At 42.9% G+C, this 26,063-nt stretch overlaps 1 pseudogene; it reads left to right on the top strand.

Annotated features, from left to right (window-relative positions):
* Positions 1-6,636: 6,636 nt before the first annotated feature.
* Positions 6,637-26,063, top strand: part of LOC102963046 — an 89,240-nt pseudogene continuing 69,813 nt past the window's right edge.

The following is a 26,063-nucleotide window of genomic DNA, read 5'->3' on the forward strand; positions in this document are numbered from 1 at the left end:
ATTGTTTCATACCTGATCAAGGTGAGATTTTTAGGAATCTCACTTTTAATGTTTATTTTTGAGAGAGAGAGAGACAGGGCATGAGTGGGGGAGTGGCAGAGAGAGAGACAGACAGACAGAATCTGAAGCAGGCTCCAGGCTCTGAGCTGTCAGCACAGAGCCTGATGTGGGGCTCGCATCCACAGTTGAGATCATGACCTGAGCTGAAGTCGGATGCTTAACCGACTGAGCTACCCAGGCGCCCCAGGAACCTCATTTTTAATTTGTAATAAAAGATCACAACTTGATTTTTTCAAAAAAGTCAAAAAATGGCAAGCACCTGTTAATAAAAGGTCTTAATAAAAAAAAACTGTTAAAGTAGCAACATGACAGCATTGATATGTTGAATTTCTTGTCAGAAAAATTACTTCGTCTCTCTAGATACAAAGTAAAAACTGCATGCATTAATTTACCCAATTTTAGTCAAAAATCAACAAATCACCAACTATTTGAGTTGGATGGGAACTTTGAGATCATGTACTTCAGCTCTACTCTGCTGACGTGAAAACTGAGGCCCCAGTAAGAGAAGCGACCACCCTAAATTCATGGGGTGATTTAGTGGAAATGCCAGGTAAACCCCCATTATGTACTTATGAAACAGGACAAAAAATATACTTTGTCAATTATTTCTCTAGGTAATTACCATGACTCAAAATTTCCCAACAGAAGCCCTCTGATGTTAGCACAGCGTTTCAAGAACAGTATTCTATCAAGAATTCCAAAATGTAGGACAGAGAAACAGACCTGACATCTCATCTCCCCCACCATTCTCAAGATATCACCACAGAACAAGAGCTGCTTTTAATAAACCTCAGAAGAGAGGACAATATAGTGATTGTTTTCAGCGGTATAATCTGGACCAAAGAAAGTTCTGGTTACCAAGCAAAGACTGAAACAAAACTTACTGCAAGGAACCGAAGGCAGTGCCTCATTGTTCTCAGTCAATGACAATTACATGATATTTAGAATACCTTTTGTCTCTTCAATGATCTGTGGCTTTGGTTTAGCATGAAAGTGAAAGGCTAATGGAACTATTAATCTTCATTACCCTAATAGTCCTCAAAGTCCTATTAGGGTAATGAAGATAGAAACCATTCCAGATTCTTCATGTCATTATGGTCATTGACGACCTGAGAAGCAAGATCAGCCCGTCTCCACATCAGTGCTTATTTCCAACCCTAAAAATGGAGGGGATTTTCTGAAGGCAGGGGGCGATGGCCTTGAAATTGAGACTGATGTTAACTAGAGATTTGACACTCTAGCTTAAAAGTGGCAGAAACATGTCTCTCAAGATATTCAAAACACACGCCAAAATGCCTAACAGATATGCCTCAAAGAGAACACATATTTTGGAAGCAACCCATTGGTAAACATTTAAACTGTATTTAGAAGCTCAATTGATGAGATTCTTTACATTCAAATCTGATTACAAGTACAGACCAGACTTACAACTCAAAAACAAAACAACAAAAATTTGGACGCTAATTGGGGAAAAGAGTAGTCATCTCTCACTACCGATGATGACTATAATTGGGACAGAGAACTGCCCAAATCTTACAAAGATACTGAGCCTTGCCCCCACTCTCCTTCCCCCAGCTACCAATTTTGGCTGTAAAAGATGTTTCTTCACCGAAACCCGTGGCAACTATCAGTTGATTCCAGATCACTATTCACTTGGATTCTTCAGATCCATAATGACCTGCTCCCCGTGCCCTTCAGAATGAGCCTCAGCTGGCCCCTGAGTAATGCAAGACATAGTGGGTTTCAATTTGGTTATCCACTGATATCCGAGGAGTTAAAAAAAAAAAATCCCAATGGCTCAGCTCTACCCCGGACCGATTCAATGAAAACCCGAGTGTAGGACAGGCACAAGCATTCGTGAAAGCTCTTCAGGTGATTGTGATATGTAGCCAGAGTTGAGAATCTCTATAACCGTGTACCTTCTACGAGCCCCTGCGGCTTCAGATACTTGGAGGAATACGTCTTGCTCCCCACCATCTCCAACCGCACCGACCCCAAATCCTCGAACCAAAGAAGTCTCCGGAAGTCTCCGAAGTGCATGGTACCTTTTCCTGCTGTTTTAATGTTCTGCCACCATTAGTGCCAAATGAACAAGAACAGCTGAGTGGTCACAGGACACAGACCAGGACATAGACTCCAACACATGGAATACAGCCGGTGCTAGAGCAGATGCATATGGACGGAAGCCAAAACTTTCTCCAAAAGCGACAGCTCGGGGCAGATTTGAGAATCATCCAGCTCTGGTTACTAGAACGATAACTAGAGGAGCTCACAGATGATGATAAGCCTCCTCCGTCTCTAGGGGACAAAGTCAGGGACAGGATTAGGATGAGGCAAAGGAGGCACTCAAACCAGGCACGAAATTGTAGGGGCCATCAAAAAAACTCAATAAATCGAGATGCACATGGTTTTGATGTACCATTTTAAGAATTCTAAATCAATGAAAAAATCCATGATGAAAACAATTTTAAATCAATACAGGATCCAATCCTGCCCTCGCATAACTCATTCATTTCCTTCATCCTAACCCAGGCCTTTCAGATACTCTCACCCTAGTCCTGGCTCGGGGACAAATTCCATCCAGGACCCATATTCACCTATAACCCAGAAGAGGAAGATACTCCTCATACTCCTATTCAGGAAAAAGGTGATGGGACTCCTACCCCATTTTTTTTTTGTGAGATGACTAGGCATGAAATAACTTATACCTTAAGCTTCTTACCTATAGCAGGTGAGGAAAGCAACCCCCGTTTACCCCCAAATAAACCTCATGAAATTTCACCAATATAAAATTTAAAAGCTGTAAACAAGAAGAAAGGATGACGGACTCCAGAAACGGAATTTTCCCCAAATCCCTGCCTGGTGTATTGGAGAGGAGTGGAAAAATGGGGGAAAATGGATAGAAGGAGGCAACTATTGGTCTGTTGCTTGACCTTGCAGTCGAAACTCTTGACGGCTCTGTCCCCAGATCGATCATTCCTAAAATGATTCTCTGGTGGTTAAATTTCATGCATCCAGCAGATTTGGGAGAGAGGTAGAGATGGAAAATTTCCAAGTTCTCCCTATGGGGCACTCATTAAAATAATAGACTTAAGAATGAACAAATGAGTGAATGGATGAATGGGTGGGCACCTGCTGTCTCCGCATTAGAATAAAATCTGTTCTCTACATTTTCAAGGTCAAACAAAAAGATATGGTGGAGTTTGCGGTAAGAACCCTGGTCTATCAATTCGCTGAGGATTATTGTTCAAAAAATGCTACGTGAATAAAATTGCACTATCGAGAAAAATGTTAATAGTAGATACACATGGGGAAAGGGGATTTTTGCTTTATATACTATGTGGTTGGAAAATTTAGGAGTATCTATTATTTTATGATTAGACCTATTTAGATATTAATAAGAAAATGGAGATGCTGATTTAATGAGTAGGGACTAAAAAGTCATGGCCATATCAAAACGTAGAAACTGAAATGATAAAATAAACATTGAAAATGATTTAAAAATAGAATGAAGCAGTAACGATATGCCATGTGTCATCTATTAAGTTATAAAAACTAATAAACCATAATGATGCTCAATGACGGTGAGGTACTATGAAACAAGCATCAAGTATTGCTGGGGCAAGTGTAACTTAGTACACATTTTGTGACTTTATGGAAAGAAACAGCAACGGACAGCAACCTTCAAACATTTTCAAGCATTATGCCAGAGAAATTACACTTTGAGGTCTATATCAAACAGAAAATCAGAAACGGGGATATATATCAGTGAATGACCACGGTCCTCCCAGAATCATTGAATAATAAGAAAAAGCTGAGGAAAATGGGAAAGATTTAACTGCAGGGGAATGGGATAAAATAAGTTACAGCACATTCACGTGATCACGTCAAATGTAGGCCTTCCATTTTATTTGGGAAAATATGGGGAAATGTCGATCATGTGATGTAAATGGGAATAACGCAGGATACAGAATTGTATATCCAATTTTAGGATCTAAGCTGCCAAGACGAGTCCCAGAACTGTGTATCCAATTGGCTCTAAAAGGAAGACTGAAGGGGTGCCTGGCCGGCTCAGTTAGTAGAGTGTGCGACTCTTGATCTCAGGGTTGTGAGTTGAAGCCTCACGTTGGGGGTAGAGATTACTTAAAAATAAAATCATTAAAAAAAAAATTCTTAATGGTTATCCATTTTTGAGAGACAGAGCCTGAGCGAGGGAGGGGCAGAGAGAGAGGGAGACCCAGAATCCAAAGCCGGCTCCGGGCTCCGAGCCGTCAGCCCAGAGCCCGACACGGGGCTCAAACTTTCGAACCTCGAGATCATGACCCGCGCCGAGGTCGGATGCTTAACTGGCTGAGCCACCCAGGCGCCCCTAAAAATAAAATCTTTGACAAAAGAAAAAAAAGACAGGCTGGGAAATAGTGACCCCTGGTAAAAAAGTTATCTCTGATAGTATAAATATATATTCCAAAGTGTCAACAATGAGCTTATTTAATTTTTATAATCAAACAGGTAAATAATATATAATTTTTTAAAAGTTTTAGGGGCGCCTGGGTGGCTCAGTGGGTTGAGCGTCCGACTTCAGCTCAGGTCACGATCTCGCCGTCCGTGAGTTCGAGCCCCGCGTTGGGCTCTGGGCTGATGGCTCAGAGGCTGGAGCCTGCTTCTGATTCTGTGTCTCCCTCTCTCTCTGCCCCTCCCCTGTTCATGCTCTGTCTCTCTCTGTCTCAAAAATAAATAAACGTTAAAAAAAAATTTTAAAAAAAAAGTTTTTTTCTTTGTTTTTGAGAGAGAGAGAAAGAGAGAGAGTGGGGGAGGGGCAGAAAGAGAGAGAGAGAGAGAGAGAGGGAGAGGGGCAGAGAGAGAGAGAGAGGGAGAGAAAGAGAATCCCAAGCAGGCTCCACACTATCACCACACAGCCCGATGCGGGGCTCAAACTCACAACTGTGAGCTCATGACCTGAGCCGAAATCGAGTTAGATGTTCAACCAACTGAGCCACCCAGGCGCCCCTAAATAGAATGTAATTTAATTGGATCCTCATAAGGGAATGGATTCCTAGATTATTATACCTCTGTCCTTGTTCTCTCCATATACCCTACTTTTACCCATGAAAATGTCTTCTGAATTTTGGATTTACTGCCTCTATGAAAGATAAAATATAAAGCCATAGCTGAACTACTATCTATGCTATTCTCCAATATCCTTTATCAAAATTATATCCACATGCCATAACATTGCTATTTTTTTTAGGTAAAATGGTTTTGTTCAGGCAAACATTTCTTTTGTTAGATAGTGACAGAATTTACTCAGTAAGAAGTGTTTTTTAGGGTGCTTGGGTGTCTCAGTCGGTTAAGTGTCTGACTTCACCTCAGGTCATGATGTCACGTTCCTGAGTTCGAGCCCCGCATCAGGCTCTGTGCCGAGAGCTCGGAGCCGGGAGCCTGCTTCGGATTCTGTGTCTCCCTCTCTCTCTCTCTGCCCTTCCGCCGCTCACACTTTGTCTCTCAAAAATAAATAAACATTAAAAGAAATTTAAAAAAAAGAAATGGAAATGAGAGAAGTAGGTGGATTTAAGGTACAGTTTGGAGGGAAATCCAACCGTGCCTGCTGATGGAACGGAAGTAATCGGGGCCAGGTTTGGGGTGAGCGGGGAGTCAACGTGCCTTCAGCTATCTTCTCAGCAGGCCTTGGTGGCTTACCTGGTAAAGTGACCCAAACCTTCATTCTTGAGCTCTTGGAGAACTTTTTGGTCGGGGATTGCTGCACTTGTCCATTCACAGTGACAAGGCGGGGGGCGAGAGGGTACCAGGAAGTACCAGGAGATACCAGGAGGCCACCTGGGACCCACACATAACCCTCCTGGCCCCAGTGGAGAAAAAGCAGCCCTGCGTCCACTTGGTGATCAGGACCAGTTACACATATGTGCAAGTATATGGCTGTTCCTCTCACCTGCTGGTCCTTGGACATAAGAAATACAAAAGGCCCTGGGGGCAGCCATAACTTGCCATTACTCATGTCCCCTGGCAAGAGTGTGGGCTCTTTGTAAACTAGACTTCCCAACCCTGCAGAGCCCAGGACTGCGAGGGCAGGCAGCACAAAATTCCCCAGGGGGTTATGGGGAGTGTCAGTGTGGGACCAATTCGACTGCCAATCCTTGGTTCCCAGCCACATGGACCTTCATAAGCAAGACACAGTGCCGTATAGAGCCCTATGATTTAATAAATACACTCTTTTTTTTGAATGTTTTTATTTATTTTTGAGAGAGAGAGAGAGAGAGCAGGGGAGGGGCAGAGAGAGAGGGAGACAGAGGATCCGAAGTGCGCTCCGTGCTAAGACTGGAGAGCCCCATGTGGGGCTCGAACTCGTGAGCTGTGAGATCATGACCTGAGCCAAAGTCAGACGCTTAATGGACTGAGCCCCCCAGGCACCCCGGTAAATACACTCTTGTACACTGCATCTCAGTGTACAAGATGACACCCCATCCCATCCTTTCAGAGCATGTCTTTTAATCTGGCACTTTGGTTGTGTCTTTAGAAGACAGTTCCAGCGTTCTATGAGGCCAGCTGCTTCTGCACGGCATGGCGTGTGGTATGGCTAGTGGAACCCCACTCCTGCACCTGCTCTTATGTGAAGTGGGTCCTCCGGTGAGATGCTACGTCCTGTGGCCCACAGTCCAGGAGTTCCATAAGCCCACAGACAGTGTCACTGACGAAGGCTCGACAAGCAGGGAAAATGAACTCCTGCCTGGATAAGTATCTGTCCCTGTGAAAATGAAACGCCGGCCCTTCCAGAATAGACGGGCCCAGAGTAGTCGCCGGGGTGGCGTGTGGCCAACGGGTCTCCCTGTGGGACGGTGTCATGCCAGGGGCTCAGCCTTGGTCCGGGTTGCTGACAGTTGGGACATTCAGAAGTAGCAGTAGCTAGATCAGTGAAAGTCCATGCTGTTGGGCCCACACGGAGCCTCCGTCTCTGTCGCCATGGACACTCCATTCAAATGCCCGTTACGGCTTTCTGGGATGGCTGAGGAGAAAAGCTGGCAACATCAACTGGCTGAGTCATTCTGTCAACATCGTCTCGTGGACTCTCCGTGATGAACGCTTTCTGGTGAGCACTGACATGTGATATAAATGTTTTCACACTTCATGCCTACTCCCATATGTCTATCCACATGCCACTTCCTTAGACCTCTTTGTCTTTGCCTTCCAGTCCTTGTCTTTTCAGGCCCTAGGTTAGAAGGCCAGGCCATTGACCACTGCCCAGGAATCTATTCTTTTCTCACCTCAGGCTCTTTCTCCCTCTACACGAAGTAGATAGCCAGGTGCACGACTGGGAGCTCTTGCCATTGGGGAGATTTTGCTCCCCGCTATCTTATAAGGTTGCCCCTGACTGTGACTATAACGCAGCCAGTGCCCAGTTTTGCTTTGCATTCCCATAGCGTGCCAATCCATCCATAAATCAAGTTCAGGGTTTTTCCTCATTTTTCGGTCCGTCACACAGGGACCCCCATAGGTCCATAGGTGCAAGCCATGGAAGGGCTCTGGTGCGACTTTTTGGCGACAGGAGTTCTAGGCTTCCAGCTCACGTAGTTTACTTGTTCCCTCTTGTCTTGCTCAGGTTCAATTCGAGATGTACATTTCCATTTCACGATAGACTGCTGTTAGGCATGTCTGACCGTATAACTCGGGGCATCCGACAGAGGATACAGTTCTGGATGCATGTGTACTTGACACGTGGTGAGATGTTGTCTTTCGACTACAGCACAGTAATACTTAAGAAGCTGTTTCTTAGAAGTCATAAAATGTCTGCTATGAATGACATAGCCTTGTGACAGAATCCCCAGGACTTACACTGTGAGTATTCCACTGGAGCATATGCTCCACACTGGATTCTTTTCCAACACTGTAGGCTTTATTGACTTCTATGGCCCACGTGACAAGGATGATGGAATTGTGGCTTGGACCTGCTCCCATTGCCTTTTCCTGCTTGAGCCCTAAAAAGCTGGTGGATTTCTATGGCAGCAGGTATATGTGAAGCAATATTTCCAGCTATGGAAGTCTAAGCCTCCAGAATCCAAAGATGGCTACCAGATGCTATGCTTCCTTTTTTGTGATGAGGGATTCATGATAGATCTAGCAACATGTCTTTTGCTTTAAAGGGAATATCCTGGCATGCCCCTGACTACCGGAAACCTAAAAATTTCACTGAAGTAGCAGGTCCCAATAACTTAATAGGCTTTATCTTCTACCTTCTGGAATGTGTCGTAACAAGACCTCCACTCCAGCTGTCGCTATTTGCCTGCCCTGTCAAGCCAGCACAATGTTATCAATGCAATGGATCAGTGTGAAGTTCCGTGGGTTGTCCAGGTGGTCCGGAGATTTCCAGACTACATTATGACAGAGGGAAAGAAAGTTAATATAGCCACGACACGTTATAAATGAATACTATTGATCCCACGTGAAAGAACGATTTCTTACACTCTTTGCTAATTAGAACGGAAAAGAATGCATCCACGAAATCACTGGTGACGTGCGATGCTTCAGATGGCTTATTCCTAGGCCCTACCAATCACGCCATGCACAGCAAAGTATTTGCAATCGGGACTGTCACTATATACATGGTGGTGGTATATAGTCGTTCTTCGGGATTCATCCATTTTCTGCAGGGGCCAAATTGGAAAATTAGAGACGTAAGGACTACCACTCCGGCATCCTTTAGATATTTAATGGCGACACTGACCTCCACCATACCCTCCCTCGTGATGATATTATTTTGATTTAGTGTCATTTTCAGGTGGTTTCAGGGGTTTTCATTTGGTCTTCCTGAATATGATACCTCTTACTTCACAGACAAAAGGCCCAATGTGAGGTTCATTCCAACTTTCAACTATATCAATTTCAATTGTTCAAGTGGAGCCTGGAGAAATGACCCTGGGTGTGTTTGTAGACCAGTGGGCCCAGTATTAGCCGCATGTTAGCCAATACTCCATTTAGCGCCTGGCTTCTAAGTTAACCACTCCAGTGGGAGAGGGGATTGTGAAGACACTGTGAGTCTCTTGTATCAATGTCAACTATGATTGACAGTCCTAGACATGTCTTATTATTCCCCTTTCCTCACTGTATAGTCACCTAAGTCAATGACCCACAGTCCTTTAGGGGAAGGACTTTGGGAACCATCATGAAATATACTTGACATGGTGTTTAAGGGGTCTTCTTCCTAGAGACCTGGCCATCTCATCAGTCATGGATTCCAGATCTGAAAACTCATTCATGTCTAAGAACTGAGCAAGAGACATGACTTTTTAAAAATTTTTTTAAAGTGTTTTTATTTATTTTTGAGCCAGAGAGAGACAGAGCATGAGGAGGGGAGGTGCAGAGAGAGAGGGAGACACGGAATCCGAAGCAGGTTCCAGGCTCCGAGCTGTCAGGACAGAGCCTGACGTGGGGCTCGAACTCACGGAGTGTGACAGCATGACCTGAGCTGAAGTCGGACGCTTCACCGACTGAGCCACCCAGGCACCCCAAGACATGACTTTTTATTGTGTCAACCACCCTCTGCTGTAACTTGGTCTCTGTTATTTTGGGGCCCCGTCATCTTCATGGATATTAACAACTTAGCTCCATGACTGCCTTTCTTATCATCGGTCCTGGCCTGCAGAAGAAAAAAACCCACTGAATTCCTTAGTGATGCTGGGGCCCCTCTCACCAGCACATTCCTGATGGCTTTGTCTTCTTTTGTCCTTTTTGCCTTCTTTTTGTCCTGATGGTATGTCTTCTTGATCCTTCCCTGGATCCTAAGCCTCTGGCCTTCCAGATTCACACGGTCGGTTCTAACAGTCTCTTTTTCCTTCTGCTACTGTTTTCCAGAGTTAATCAAGCATTTCCATTAAGTATTGACCATCAATTTTTCTGACTTCCAAGAGCCACGCCAACAGTGAATTTGTTCCATCCTCTGGGCCCTTGCTAGGGTGTCCCATGTCCTAGTAATTATTCTCAGTTGATAAATTATTACTGATCCAGTCTTGCGTTCTGGCCTCCTTGATCAAGTACCTTCAAAATCCAATCCTAGGATACATCCCTGAGCCTGCCAGTACTTACCAGCTAATTATTATAATTCTCTACATGTATAATACCTTCTCTTTCTTATATAGACTTAGCAAAATATCAGTCAGGTTATGTCAGGGTTTAAGTCCAGTTATGGGGCCAGGAGCCAAGAGAGGAGGTGGGGGCAGATCCTGAGGGGATAGCAGTTGCCCTGTGAATCTTGCACCGTGGGGGCAGTGCTCGCTCTTTTTAGGGAAGGATGAGCTACCTTCCCTAGGTAGCTCCCTGCCTTCCCTGGCTCTAGGATGAGCCAGCCTAGAAGTTCTCAGGGTCAAGCTGTTGTAGAGCCAGCTTCCTCAGGGGGTGTCTCAGTCCCATGTATCAGGGGTCTCTGATCTTTGCATAACCCACCTTTCTTGGCCAAACACTGAAACATTTCTGGATCTCTGGTATTCTGACACCTGGGCCTGCAACCTGCTACTCAGTTATGTCTACTCTTGTCCTATAGGTGATAAGACTGCTTCTATACCAGTGACTGTCAGCAACTTACACTGACTGCTTGTTAACATCTTGTTAACATCTTACTAACCGCTTGTTAACATCTTTCGGTCTCTCATTAGCCTTCTACAGTATATGGATACAACTTAGCGTTAACTAGCCAACTGCTGCTCTGTAGGCCTTGTACTCCCCATGTCCTTCAAATGCCTACTTCATCGTACCCAACACAAAAGTCTTCTGCAATGGGATAGTTTCCCAGATCATCCCCCGAGAAATCTTTGGCAACTGAGTTATCAACTTGTGCTATGGACCACCCATGCCTTAGCTCCCAAACAGGCCCCACCTTTTCATCTGCTGGGCCATGGGTGAGCCAGTACCAGACCCCCATCTTATTACCTGTTTTCTCAGACCACCCTAGTTTTGGTACTGCTGTTATTAATCTGAGTCCTCTAAAAGGCAGACTCCAAGGCAGTACTAAACGTGCATGGATTTTATTAGAGCAAACACTTATGAGAGGAAATGAGGATGCCAGGAAAGGTTGAGAGAGTTATCATATCCAAGTGTAGGTTTGCCCTGGAGTAGAGGACAGAAGGAAGTGTGAGTGAAAGTATATCACACAATCTAGTCTGGGGAGGGTTCGGCAAGGTCACCGGGGAGTCCTTGAGCCAAAGTCGGTTATATATATCCCCACAAATACACATGCCTTCGTATCCGCTGCTCTCAGTCGTTGGTTGGGAGCAGTCTGTGGGAAGTGTAGACTCTCCACAAATGTGTGGGTGGATTTCAGGGTTCAGTATCTGGAGACGTGGTCCTCAGGTTACATTACAGTCCCTGTGTTTAGAGGTCTGTGAGGAGCATTCTCGTGGCTGCTCTGATTGAGAAGATTGGGGTGGGGGGGGAAGATTTGGTTGGATGAACACCACAAACTGGTGTCCCACGTTGAATGTCGGACGGTTCTTTTGAAATAAACATTAGATATTCAATTGGAGATACAGGTAGACAATGGGATTGTTGACTCTGAAATTCAGAGGAGAGATGTGGACTATATTTATACCTTTGAGATTTTTGGACATAATTGATGCTGAAAACTATGGGAATAAAGGAGATCACTTATGGAAAGAAGCACAGATTGGGGAATGTGGCCCAAGATGTAGCTGAGAGGAATTCTAACCTTTATAAGGAGGGGGAAAGTAACAAAGACCGAACAAGAGTCACCAATCAGGTAGGGGGAAAAGCAAGACAGTACATTGTCAAGAACTTGAGAAGAGAGTGTGTCAAAAAAAAGGGGAGGGTATTCCCTCTGTGTCTGGCTCTGAAAGATCAAGTAAGGATACACAGAACAGTGTCTTCAAATTTTATAATTCACTATGGCTCCTTTATTTCTTCACTGTCGAGAAACTTAGGGTCTGTTTTTGTGTCCACTTATAACTGCAAGCGGCTATTTACTAAGTCCTCAGTCCAAGCCAAGCACTTAGCAAGGTCGGTTTACTTGCCACAGAATGAGTAGCATACCCCGAAGCTTCCAGGGGTATCCAACCTTTAAGAGACACGTGCTACTATAGACGGGAGCCTGGGGTCTTATGGAAAGACGAAAGAACAGGTACCTAACTCAACCTTAAGAGCAGAGAGGGAGCAGGGTCAGGGAACACTTCCTGGAAGGGACAAAACGTGAACTGAGTATTAAGATCATCTCCGTTCTAATCTTGTCTCCTTTTGCACTACTTACGTGTGAATAAGACTTAAGGTGCTTTGAAAGTAATCATGACCTTTTATCGAAAAGAACCTCTCCAGCAACCCTTAAAGCGTTGCCGGTTAGTCGGTTTCCTAAGTCGGCACCCGGGTGTTCGATGCTGGCCTGAATCTCGTTTTCGGGAACCATTTTCTCATCAAAAGCTCATTTTCATGCAGCTCAGTCAGTATCCTCATAGTCACTCCCATTGTTTCCTTCAGGAACCTTCCACCTGACCCCGCAGTGGTATGTGTCTTCACCCCTAGCTGTTCCTCCTCAGGGAAGTTAGAAACGAAAAGGGAAGTGATCATTGGGGCAGATTTCATTTTAGGGGAAAAAACAGCAACAGGATTCCAATAGTGTGAACTGCGTACAACTGGGCATTGCTGTAGTTCCCACAGATGAGGGACACTTGATAAACGTGCCCAGAGCTCACGGGGAAACGATTTGCTTTGTTTGTAAAACGCAATGGGACCTGACCCTCAATTTCCCCTTATGCTTCAAAAGTAGAAAGAAGAAAGAAACTTATTCTCAACAATTCTTGCCACCCTGCCTTAAGACTGCTATAGCTGCTCAGCATTTCTCAGAAGTGACCTTAGGCCTGAAGTCGTTGCGGGCATTATCACCTCCCCCAGCTTTGCAGGGCTGTCGATGGCAAACTTTGGTCTTCATCAGTCCGGTCCGGGTGCCCCTCTCTTGAGCTATCACAGCACTGCTCCCAACACACGCTTCTTCCTGAACGCGATCTTTTTCCTTCCTGATATTGGCCACACAGTTTTACGTCGTGGCACTTGCCACAAGGTTACCCACGAGGGCAGGACGGTTTCTTAGGCAGCTCTATCCCTTGCACCTTGCCCGGTCTGCGTACATATCGTCCATTAAGTGAAGATTTAGTCACTGGAGGAATAGAAGAGAAGAGGAAGAAACTGACGCGGAATTTATCCATTAGGACTTCCTCTCCCTGTCCATACAGAGAGTTGTCTGAATTTTCCACTGGTGGTAGGGGTCTATCTAAGTCTCTCTCCAAGAGTCCTGTCACCTGGTTATTCGATCAAGCGCTAAGCTGGGTCCTGCTCTGAAGAGATTTGGCAGATGTAATGAGGTTAGTAATCAGGTGACCTTAAATTTGGCAAAGGGGGTTTCGATTCTCCAGGTGGGCTCAATGCAATCACATGATACCTTAAAAGCAGAAGAGGCAGGCGCGAAAAAGCGAGAGAAATAAATGCATCAGAAGAAGAGGGAACGGGTGGGAGAGGTACAACAGAAAGGTAAGTGAGAGAGATTGCAAGCGGGAGAAGGATTTGGTGTTTCTTTGCTGGTTCTGAGGTGTAGTGGGCTGAGTGTGAGGAGGAAAGTCCTTATTCCTAATTGGCTGAGTTTTTAAAAAATCATGGTAAGCCTCGGCTTTTGTCAAATGTGTGTTCTACGTCACTTGACGTGGTCATGTGGTTTTTCTTCCGTACCTAGAGTAAAACCAAATTGCTCATGGTGGTTATTCTTTTTTGCTAGATTGAATTTTCAAATATTTTATTGAGGAATTTGCAACTGTGTCGGTTAGAGATACTGGCCTATAGTTCTTTTTTTTTTTTTTTCCTCTGTGTTTGTCTGGTTTGTTATCAAAGTAACACTAACCTCATAAAGCAGGTTGGAAAGCGATTCTTCCTCTTTAATTTTCTGGGAGAAATTGTATAAATTTGGAGTAATTCCTCTTTAAATATGTGGTGGAAGTCTCCTGCAAACCATCTGGGCCTCGAAACTTCCTTTGCAGGCACTTTTTTTTTTTTAATTTTTTTTTAACGTTTTATTTATTTTTGAGACAGAGAGAGACAGAGCATGAACGGGGGAGGGGCAGAGAGAGAGAGGGAGACACAGAATCCGAAGCAGGCACCAGGCTCTGAGCCGTCAGCTCAGAGCCCGACGTGCGGCTCGAACTCACAGACTGCGAGATCGTGACCTGAGCCGAAGTCAGACGTTTAACCGACTGAGCCACCCAGGCGCCCCGCAGGCACTTTTTAAATACAAATTCGATTTCTTTAACGGCCATAAGACTGTTGCAGTCGTCTATTTCATTTTGGGTGAATTTCAGTAGTTCATGGTGTGCAAGGGGTTTGTCCATTTCTTCTGTATGCAATTTGTGTGCACGGAGTTGTTTATAGCATTCCCTTAGCATAATACATAATCCCTTTATATTATCCTTATTATGGCTGCAGGATCTGTAATGATCTGCTTTTTCCATTCTTGATGTTGGAATTTTGTGTTTTCCTCTTTTTTTGGTTGGTCTTTTTATAGGCTTGTCAATGTTACTGATATTTAAAAAAAAAACCTGACCTTATTGGCTTTTGGTGTTCACTTTTACTAACCTGTCCTTAGGGTTAGGGTTTAGTTTGCTCTTATTTTTCTAACTTCTTGAGGCAGGAAATTCTATTGCTAATCTAAGTTTCTAAAGTAAAGATTTAGTGAAATGAATTACAATTATAGTAAATGTATAGCCTAAATCTACCTGCGTTCACTGCTTAACTGCCTCTTGTGTAAACTGATATATTGTGTTTTCGTTATCATTGAGTTCCACATATTATTTCTATTTTCTTTGAGAATTCCTCTTTGACCCAGGGATTCTCTGGAAGTATGTTATTTACTTTTCAAATCCTTAGAGCTATTTCTCTGTTTGTTGACTTCGGTTCGATTCCATTGTGGTTAGAGGACATACTCTGTATGACTTTGGCATTTATTGATTGGCTTTTCTCATTTGTGTTTTCTTTTCCCCTGGTTTTTGGTATGATGAGTGCCTTTTTTTCTTAACTGTATCCTGGTTCTTTGGGATGATGTTATACACTGTTTGCCTTTCTCCCCAGTTTCATATGTTGAAACCTTATCCTCCCGTATGATGGTATTTGGAGGTGGGAGCTTTTAGGAGGTGATTAGGTTCCCCCTTATAAATGAGGGCTCCGTCCTCATAAAAGAGGCCCCGGAGAGATCCCTTGCTCCTTCCTCCGGGTGAGAAACACCAAAAGACTGTCCTCTATGAACCAGGTAAGCAGGCCCTCACCAGACAGCAGGTATGCTGGCACTATGCTCTTGGGTTTCCCGGCCTCCAGAATTGTGCGAAATCTCTACCTATACGCCACCTGATCTATGGTATTGTATTACAGCAGTCTGAAAAGACTAAGAAAGATGTTCTACTAGGAGATTGTGGATCCTGTTGAATATTTGCTCTTAGTAGAGAGCGCCCCTGTTCGGGTGTAGTGCAAGGCCCTGGTGGGTACGTGGTTTCAACTTCCCTCGGGGCCTCACTAACACCTCTCTGGCAAAAATGGAGTCCTGACTCCTACGGCTTCATTACCTATTGGCAGAGTAGAAGTTCAGCTCACCCCTTGGCTTTGCCGATCCCTTCACAGAGGGTACCGACTCCGTTCCCTACCCCTGGCGCAAGGGTATGGAGAAGGAGTGCAGTAATGCAGACTTGTACTGCCTTATTCCCGCTTAGACCATATTGCTTAGTCTCTGTTGCTGTCAGTTGGGTATGGATGTTAGCTTCTCTCCAGCGGTGAGGGAAATTACGGTGTCCCTTCTGCTCCTACCACCTTGTTCAGTCTTGTCTCTCCAAATAGAGGATGGAGATTCAGCTATCTTCTGGAACCTGCTGGCACCTGAAGAAGAATGTGGATTTGCTCTGACTTCTGTAGGCTCCCTACATCTCACCGCTGCCAGGTGCGAGCCAAGGCTCCGCTCACTGAATCTTGCTGACTGTTGGAATACTACCCATGTCTACCGGTGGGGGGTTGAAAGATCAGTGCCCCGCAGGGCCCCGCCTATACCAACATGGCTGGGCATCACCTGCTTTTGCTTAGCACAGGCTGGAAGATCCAATCTCTATTTGGTTTCCTGACGCTGTTCAACCGGGGGAACCAGAACACTGCTGGCTGTGTCTGTGGGGTTGGGGGGAATGTCCACTTCCTATTGGCTTCCTGCTCAGGCCAGCTGAAACTAGAGAAGGGCTACGTTTTTGCCACTGATGTTTGGCTGGAGCCAGATGGATATTTTCAAATATTCTGTTTTTAACTCATTCTTTTTCAAGTCTTTTGGCTTGGAGGAATAGGCTTTTTTTTTTCCCCCCTTAAATCTGTTTCTGTTGCTGGATTGGAAGGAATGGGGATACTTCATCTTGGCTAAGACTAGAGGCAAATAGAAATCTCCAATGTTTTAAATTTGTAATTGAGTCATAAAAAGTAGTTATTTCTTATGTTATTGTAATTATGTTTAGGATTGCCTTTCTTTCTTGGCATGTTTATATGCCAATTTGCAGATGGCTTGATTTCTATATCCTATATCCTGTGCCTACCACTGTACCTTTCTCCCCTAGGCTTTGAGCCTACTTTCCCTGAGCATGGACGAAGTTTAGTTTCACACCCCGCCCCCCCAAATAGGAAGCCAGGTTAGACTTGATTATCCTATTCTACAGTGAGAGCTAAAAAAAAAAAAAAAAAAAAAAAGGCAAATTCCCTCAGCTGTCTTACAGGGAATTTGTTCTAAGCTTTCAGTAACCAGAGTGAGATCAGTGTGGTTTTCCACTGATCTAAACTTCATCTGATGAATAATTTTTAAAAAACATTTTATTTTTGACAGAAATTGTGAACAGGGGCAGGGCAGAGAGAGACGCAGAGACAAAGAGACAGAGACAGACAGAGAATCCCAAGCTAGCAGCACAGAGGAGACCGATGAGGGGCTCGAACTCCTGAACTGTGAGATCATGGCCCGAATCCCAAATTAAGAGGTGGAAACTTAATCGACTGAGCCACCCAGGTGCCCCTACAATCTCTACTCTTAAACTCTACCCTATGCAAATTATTTCCCCGTCCTTAGACTGTTCATTAGAAATGGTGCTTTGTGGATAGATTTTTGAATACTAATGAAATTTTAAAATGATTATAGCTTTCATATGGTTTTCTATTTATCTCCGAGTGATTGTTAGTAATTCATCTTTTCAGAAAACCACTCATTCTCTTGCCACTCTTTCCTCGATGTCTCCTTGTTAGGAGGACAAACTATCACAGCTACTCCCGAGAACCCTTTATCCAAGCTACTTTTTTTCTTCCTATTTTCCTCCTATGCTCTCATGACTGAGAGGTCTTTTTAGTTTTCTTTTTACATTTGATCCAAAAAAAATGCCTGTTTATTGCAAATCTGTGTTTTCTAATATTTTATAGAAACTTATTTGAGGAGTTAAAAATTTTCTTATTGGGTTCATCGTGGGTTAATAGAAAAGTTTCCTATCAGACTTAATAGGAGTGGAGTTTTTGGTTTAATAGTAAATGGTATTTGTATTTAAGTTAACCTCTGATATTAGAGAGAGATGTGTGGGTAAGGAAATGATATTTAGATAATTAAACTGAGGTACGTGTATATATGTATAGCAGAAAATTTCAGTATCACTGCAGTAACACTATCAATTTGTAGAGTACAGATTAAAATCAAGTTATCTTTTTACTCTGAAACTGGGAAAAATATATTATGTAAACACAGTTAAGCAATCAATTATTTATTGCAATGTACATTCATCTAATGCTTTCAAAAAGCAGTTTATATTTATTAAAACATTTGTTCCAGAAATGTATCTCCCACAATTGACTACAAAAGAATAATTGAGGCCATGGGCTAAATGGCTCTGACATTTATACGACAAAACCTGAATAGAAATTAGTATGTAACAATATTCAGTTTTATCTTTTATTTTTATTTAAAATTTTCTAATGTATATTTATTTTTTTGAGAGAGAAAGAGAGAGAATGTGTGCGCATGCGAGGGAAGAGCAGGGAGAGCGAGAGCGAGACAGAATCTGAAGCAGGCTCCAAGCTCTGAGCTGTCAGCACAGAGCCCCACGCGGGGCTCGATCCCACAAACCGTGAGATCAGGGCCTGAGCTGAAGTCGGACGCTTCACTGACTGAGCCACCCAGGTGCCCCACAATATTCAGTTTTAAAATCCTGACCCATTCATGCCGAATGATAGAGAACTGTCAAATTAGTCACTTCAAGGTTTTATATAGAAAATAGGAAAACATTCATGAAATGTTATCTTTTTACAGTGTCTTGTAACTATGTGAAAGCCCTATAGTATATTTGACATCTATAATCTATATCTAGCATGGGGGTGAAACTAGATGTAAGCCCAAAGAAAAATTTGACGGGAGAGGAGGGATTATAAGTAATTTGTGGGGGGATTGCCGGATTATTTAATATTCAGGATTGCCTTAATTAAGAGGGCTATTAGCCAAGCAAGAATTTAGATATTTTAATGCAGTCTTTCTTGAGCCTCTAAGAGGTTTCATTTCAGGTAAAAACTGTTTCTATTTTTAATCATTCTACACTTAGAGGAAAGCCTTTTTTCTGTATTGTCTTCAGTCACAGCCATCTGTCCGTCTGTTCCTGGGCCTTAGTTACTGCAGCTTTGTAATAAGTCCTATTGGCTAATAGGGCTGATAGGCCTCATCCCTCCCCTTTCTCAGAATTTTCCTGGATGACCTCTAACGTTTATTTTCCACATCAATTTTACTCTCACTTTGTCAAGTTCTCAAATTGTTTAAATTTCAAGTGCTATTCCATAAAATTTATAGTTTAATTTGGAAGACTTGACACGATAACTATGTTGTCCATTCCTATCCAAAAGCAAAATGCTTCTCTATTTACTCAGGCCTCCTTTTATGTCCCTTACCTGAGTTTTATAGCTTTTTCTCATATAGTAGCAATGTGTTTCGTAATGAGTTTATTTTTTAATTTCTTAAGTTTTTTATGTATTTTTGAGACCGGGGCGGGGGGGGCGGGCGCGTGGGGATGGGCAGAGAGAGAGGGAGACCCAGAATCCGAAGTAGGCTCCAGACGCCGGGCTGGAACTCCTGAATTGCGAGATCGTGACCTGAGCCGAAGTCGGGCGCTTAACTGACTCTACCACCCAGGCGCCCCGTAATGAGTTTATTTCTGTTTCACATTTTGTGGCGGTTGGAAATTTCTTTAGTTTTAAGGCTGATTATCTTATCTATGGAAAAGCTATTAATTTCTGCGTATTGGTGAAAGAGCCAGTCACCTCAAACATTTTTGTTAGTTTTAGCAGTTCTTTGGTTTCTTGGATCTGCTGAAAGACCTATCCTGTCTGAGTGTGATTTTTGACTTCCTTCTGATATTCATTTTTTAAGCTTCAATTTTAATTAGTCCTTGACCCCTTGATCTCAGTAAAACCCTGTTGATCACTAAAATCACTGAATTGTAGAACACATGTTGTTATTGATGCAGTAGGCCAGACAGACCTGGGTTTATGGCCAGGGACTTGTGAAACTATACTGCATACAAACTCTAAAACGAATCTTCTGTAATTGCTCAATAGAGATGAAAAGTACACTGGGCATATCAATTTATCACGTACGTATCCTCATTTTCCATTTGGTAAAAACAAAACTTTGGTGAAATATTAGGTCAGAAATGTGCAGTAAAACTTGGATTGGACCCCGACTGTACATGTGACAAAAGCAAAAATAGACTAGTGGGACTATGTCAAACTTAAAACTGTTCAGCATAGGAAAAAACCTAGAGTGAAAAGGCAACTTACAGAATGAGAGAAAATACTCGAAAGGCATATATCTGGTAAGGGCTTAACGTCCAGAATATATAAAGAACTCCCACAACTCAATAGCAAATCAGGTAACCTCATTTAAACAATGGGCCAAGGGCTTGAATAGCTATTTCTCAAAAGATCTACAAATGGCTCACAAGCACATGAAAATAGGAAATCATTCAGCTGACAAAATCTAATTAGGTTCAACATCTTCAAGATGACTAATCATCAAGGAAATATAAATCAAAATTACCGTATCACCTCACACACATTAGGATGGCCACTATTGGGGGGGAAAAAAGCAAATGTTGGTGAGGATGTGGGGAAATTGGAGCCCTGTTGGTGGCATTGCAAAATGGTGCAGTCACCATGGAAAAGAATATGGAGGCTCTTCAAATTAAAAACAACTATCCTATGATCCAGCAGTCCCGCTTTTTATCCAGAAAAAATCAAAATAAAAAACATTACCTTCCTATGTTCATTGCAGTACTATTCACAATAGCCACGATGTGAAAAACTAAAGGTCCGTTTGAGGGATGAATGAATAAAGAAAATGAGGTCTACGCAAACGTAAGGATATCCCTCAGCCATAGAAAGTCTTAGGGGGGGTGCCTGAGTGGCTCAGTCAGTTAAGCGTCCAACTTCAGCTCCGGTCATGAACCCCCAGTTTGTGAGTTCGAGCCCCACATCAGGCGCTCTGCTGTCCGCTTGGACCCTGCTTCAGATCCTCTATTCTTCCACTCTCTCTCTGCCCCTTCCCTCACTCATGCTCTCTCTCAAAAATAAACATTAAAAAAAGTCTTATTACATGCCCCACCATAGATGCACCTTCAGAACATTACCTTAAGTGGAATAAGCCCATTACGAAAGTACAAAACCGGTATGAATCTACTTAGACGAGGTGTATAAAGCAGTTGGACTTCTAGAAACAAAGTAGAATAGGGCTTGCTGTGGGGGAAGCTGGGACTTGTTCAGTGGACAGTTTTAGTCGTGCAAGATCAAGTTCTCAAGATCTGTCGTAGGATAACGTGAATAGATTTTTTATAATGAGTGAGTTTAGTTGGATCCTCAAAGGTATTTGCAGCACCCAGGCACGCTTAGCATGGCTCTTCTCTGGCACAGAGCTAAAAGAAGTCATAATCTGTGCAGGCAGGCTAAGTTCTAACTGAGCCACTATCAAGAGTGGAATTAACCAGACGCTACAACACTAAGGGTTCAAACTTGGATTTTCAGTGTTATCTAGAGTCTGATGTTTCTGATTTAATAGAAGCATAGTTAAACATGGCCAATTGAACATCCACTTTTAACTCCTATCCGTAGCCAATAAAGTTAGAGTGCAGGAACAAGCATCTACAAATACACAAATAAACAAAATATGGATAAGAAAATGATTCCAAAAATGGTTAAAAAAAATCTTGCAAGATGGACAAGTGGTAACTTAATTAGCACGATGCAGACAGGCGAAGACCGGCTGTGGCAAGGACTATGAACAAAGTATCTTCTTAGGTTGGTCAGTTTCCCCAGCCACACGAACATGTCCCAGCCTCCTGTTTGGGAGCTAGAAACCCGGGACAAATGGGATTAGGATTTCCTTGATAACTATGCCAATTCTCACGGATGTCGCTCGTCTTCACTGTGTGCAAAGCTGGCTTGCACAGCACATTTGTATCTTGGAAAGGCTCAGAAAATGGAAGACGCCGGGTACTTCTGGGAGCAGAAGTACACGTGAGGTGTGCTGTGATACTACTGGTCAAAAGTCTATATTAAGGGCTACCAGACGACCCAGATGACCTCCCAAATCCAGCAGCAGAAGATCGTAGTTGGGACCTCTAGAGAGACTGAGGAGGTTGAGCCCAAAGAAATTCTGGACTCGTGGAAACAAGGTACCGTTCCGGGTGAGGTGTCGGACAGAACACGAGGTAATGGACAATAGCATATTTAACCACAAGATCCTAGTCCCGTCTCCCACTTGGAGATCAGAACACTGGCAGCCAGGCTTCTGTACTCCAGGTGAGAGGTAAAGCAGTCTCTTCCCCTACCCCATCCCCACCCGCACATAGAACATCTAATCCACATTTAAATATTTTGCCCTTAAATATAAACTGCCAGTCAAGTGTCGGTAGACATTGAGGAAAGCATTTAACCTAAAAGACAAGATTAAAATTAAAATGATACTCAGAGGAGATAATAACATATGAAGAAACTAGTGATGAAACAGACCTCATACTATTTAAAAAAAAAAAAAAAAACAGGGGCATCTGGGTGGCTCAGTTGGTTGAGCGTCCAATTTCAGCTTAGGTCACGATCTCGTGCTTCACAAGTTCAACCTCCATGTCGAGCTCTGTGCTGACAGCTCAGAGCCTGGAGCCTGCTTCACATTCTGTGTCTCCCTCTCTCTCTGCCCCTAACCCACTCACACACACACTCTCCCCCATTTCTCTCAAAAATAAACCTTACAAAAAAAATAAAAATAATTCACAGAGTAAGAGCTATTCAAAATTTTTTTGAAAGCCAAATTAAGTTGGTAACTGCAGGGTTAAGGTATAAACATGAGAAATCTGTCCTAAAGACCAGCAAAAATGGAAAATTCCATAAATTCAAAGATAAATTAAGAAACTCAGAGAATCTATTCAAGAAGTCTGATATCAACTAAGGGGAGAAAATGCTAGAGATAGAGAGGAGAGGATCCCATAAGCTTTTAGAGCTAACATACTTAAAATAGGTCAGATTATATACAAAGGAGTAGGAATTAGAATGACATCAGCATTTTTTTTTAAGAATGAGCGCACAAGTGTGTGCGTAATTGGCAGAGGGACAGAACAATGGCAGGGCGGGGGGTTGGGGGGTGGGGGGGGGGCGGCGAGACTGTCCCAAGCAGGCTCTGTGCCAATGCAGGGCTCAATCTCACAAACTGAGAGAGAACCAAAATCAAGAGTCAGATGCTTAACCAACTGAGCCACCCAGATACCCCAAGAGCTATGTGACATCCGAATTCTTAAAATTTGAATCTAAAGGCAATGAAGAAAAAATGGATACTTTTTTCCAATCCATAGTTCCATACACAGCCAAACTATTCATCAAATATAATGGCAGGGTGCAGATATTTTTAGGCATTCAAGATCTCAAATCTAATGTTCAAACATCCTTTCTCAGGAAGCTACTGAAGAATGTGCCACACTAAAACAAGGGATTAGACTACTAATGGGGAAGGCTTGGTATCCAGAGAACCAGAGATCCAACATAGGAAGGCTAAGGAAAGGATTTCTCTGGATGAAGTTGTAGAGAAATGCTGTGATGACAGGTTTGCTTCAATTAGATGCAGTCCAGATTGGTATGAGATCTCTGAGGGTACAAGGGGTCACTGAAGGGGAAAAAACTGGAGCTGACAGGTTATCTTACGTGTTTGACTGTAACGAAGGAATTAAACTGACAGATTTTGGGATCAGTTATAAATAGATATGCACATGATAATTAATTCCTTTAAAACAAAATGTTGCAGGGAATGTAAATGTAATTATGGTATAACCCATAGCTCATCTCTGATTATATTATGACAACTATACAGATATTAAAAGCTGACAAGTTATATATCTAAAAATTGGGGGGGGCAACTATCTTTGGGAGATGGCTGAAAAAGCTAGGTTTCCTCCTCTTCCTAGTTGGAATTTTATAGTATATACAGTTGAAAATTTAGGAAATACTAAAACATGTTTATTTAATGATGTTTATTTTTGAGAGACCGAGCGTGAGTGAGGGAGGGGCAGAAAGAGAGAGAGAGGGAGTCACAGAATCTGAAACAGGCTCCAGGCTCCAATCTGTCAGCACAGAACCTGACATGAGGCTCGAACTCACAAACTGCGAGATCATGACCTGACTCAAAGTTGGACGCTTAACCGACTGACTCACCCAAGTGCCCCAAAACATGCTTAGAGATAACCCTGAAAACCTTTAAAATTTCAAAGTGGCTACCTCTGGAGAGAGTAAATGAGTTTGGTGCATCATAGAGTAGACCACTGTTGTTTTTGTTTTTTTGTTTTTTTGACCCTTATGGTAATATTTGACCTTTCAAATTCTATTCATCTTTTAATTTGACCAAAACAACTAGAATTAGATACTTCCTAGTACAGAACAAGGCACACACACACACACACACACATAAATCCAAATTACCTGTGATTTTTTCCACCCAAAAGGTAATCGCTGTCAATATTTTGGTCGGCTACTTTTGTGTCTTTATCTTCTGTATGAAATAGTTTTTTTTTTTTTTTTCTGCTATCAAAGCACATTCAAATGACTGGAATCTATTTCATCAAATATTCAGAGTATATTTGGGATGCACTGGTTTAAAATTAAGGCCACATGACACACGAAGTTCATTTGGGACATGAGCGTTTCAAAGAGCTGGGCAGATGGCTAACTAGGCTATAGAACCAAAGACCCTCAACCTCATTAGCTTTTGGGGAAACGCAAATCAAAACCACGATGAGGTACCGTTTCACATGAACTGCAATGGCTGTGATAAAAAGCAGACGATAGCAATTGTTGGTGAGGATATGGAGAATTGGAACCGTCATACCTTGCTGGTGGGAATGTAAGATAGTACAAGCACTTTAGGATACAGTTTAATGGTTCTATAAAAAGCTAGACATAGAGTTAACGTATGACCAAAAGATTCTACTCCTGGGTGCATACAGAATAGAACTGAATACCTCGATCCACACCAAACCTTGCACACGATTGTTGGCAGACGCGTTATTCCTACCAGTGAATGTAACGTGTTTTACATTTAAGGTGTTTTGTACTTTTGTTCTCCTATCGTCCTGATTTTTTCTATTTTGCATAGGAGATTCATTCTGATTACAATCACGAGGTAGATTTCTGACCCATTGTTACCTAATCATTGTAACGCTGTTAGTAAATAGCGTATCTTTTTTCCACTTATTATTATTTTTTTTTAAATCACAGACTAGGTTTGTTTCTGGATGTTCTAGCCTCAGGTTTTGCTTTTTCTAAACACGGATAAGTATGTGCAAATATGTATGTATATTTCTGGAAGAACCTGCTGATGTGATTAGACAGAAGTTCTAAAATAAATACAAATAAACAGAAAGGGAGAAATTAAATTGTTATTTGCCAATGATAGGATGATGTACATACAAAACCAGGACTATTGGAAACTAAGTGTGACTAAAAAGTTTCCCATAGTTCTTTGGCAAATGGTTGCTTCTAGTACTGTGACAGGGGATATCCAACATGAGCCTGGGGCGTCTTGTGTCAGGAAGTAAACAGATCAAAACAAATACAATCGTGGGGGTACATCCAAGGGGTATAGGAATGAATGAAAACGCCTCCCAATGTCCAAAGCCAGAACAATTTCAGCAAAAATAAAGTAGTATTGGACTAGAAACCAAATTATAAACGTCCACGGGTCCATACGAATATAAATCAATGACTGGATAAATGGGAATGAACAAATCTATGCCGAAGAATATCCTTTTACAGAGATACTCCCTGCATAACTTCCCACCCTTAATTGTGGGCTGTGCATAGTGACTTCCTTCCAAAGGATCAAGTCTGAAAAGGGAGGGTGGAAAGTAACTTTGCAGGGGGGAGACCTGACCAATGCTACCTGAGCCAGGCAACCACAGTCAACATCAACAGTGATAGGTTCTATTGTCCGGATGTACCTTTGATCTGATAGGCGCCTTATTTCTGTGATCTTCCTCCCCAAATCCATAACTTCAGTCTGATTGTGAGAAATACTTGAGATAAACTCCAACTGAGGGACCTACTACAAAATACCTGAACAGTATTACTCAAAACTCTCCAGGTCATCAAAATCAAAGCTTGGAAAGCTGTCATAACCAAGACGAGTCCAAGGGGACCTGATGATTAAATGTGATATGGTATTCTGGAACAGGGAAAGGACCTTAAGTAAAAACTAAGGAAATCCTGGGGCGCCTGGGTGGCTCGGTCGGTTAAGCGGCCGACTTCGGCTCGGGTCATGATCTCGTGGTCCGTGAGTTCAAGCCCCGCGTCGGGCACTGTGCTGACAGCTCAGAGCCTGGAGCCTGTTTCGGATTCTGTGTCTCCCTCTCCCTCTCTCTGACCCTCCCCCGTTCATGCTCTGTCTCTCT

The sequence above is a fragment of the Panthera tigris genome, chromosome X, assembly GCF_018350195.1.
Source record: "Panthera tigris isolate Pti1 chromosome X, P.tigris_Pti1_mat1.1, whole genome shotgun sequence".
Classification (NCBI taxonomy): domain Eukaryota; kingdom Metazoa; phylum Chordata; class Mammalia; order Carnivora; family Felidae; genus Panthera; species Panthera tigris.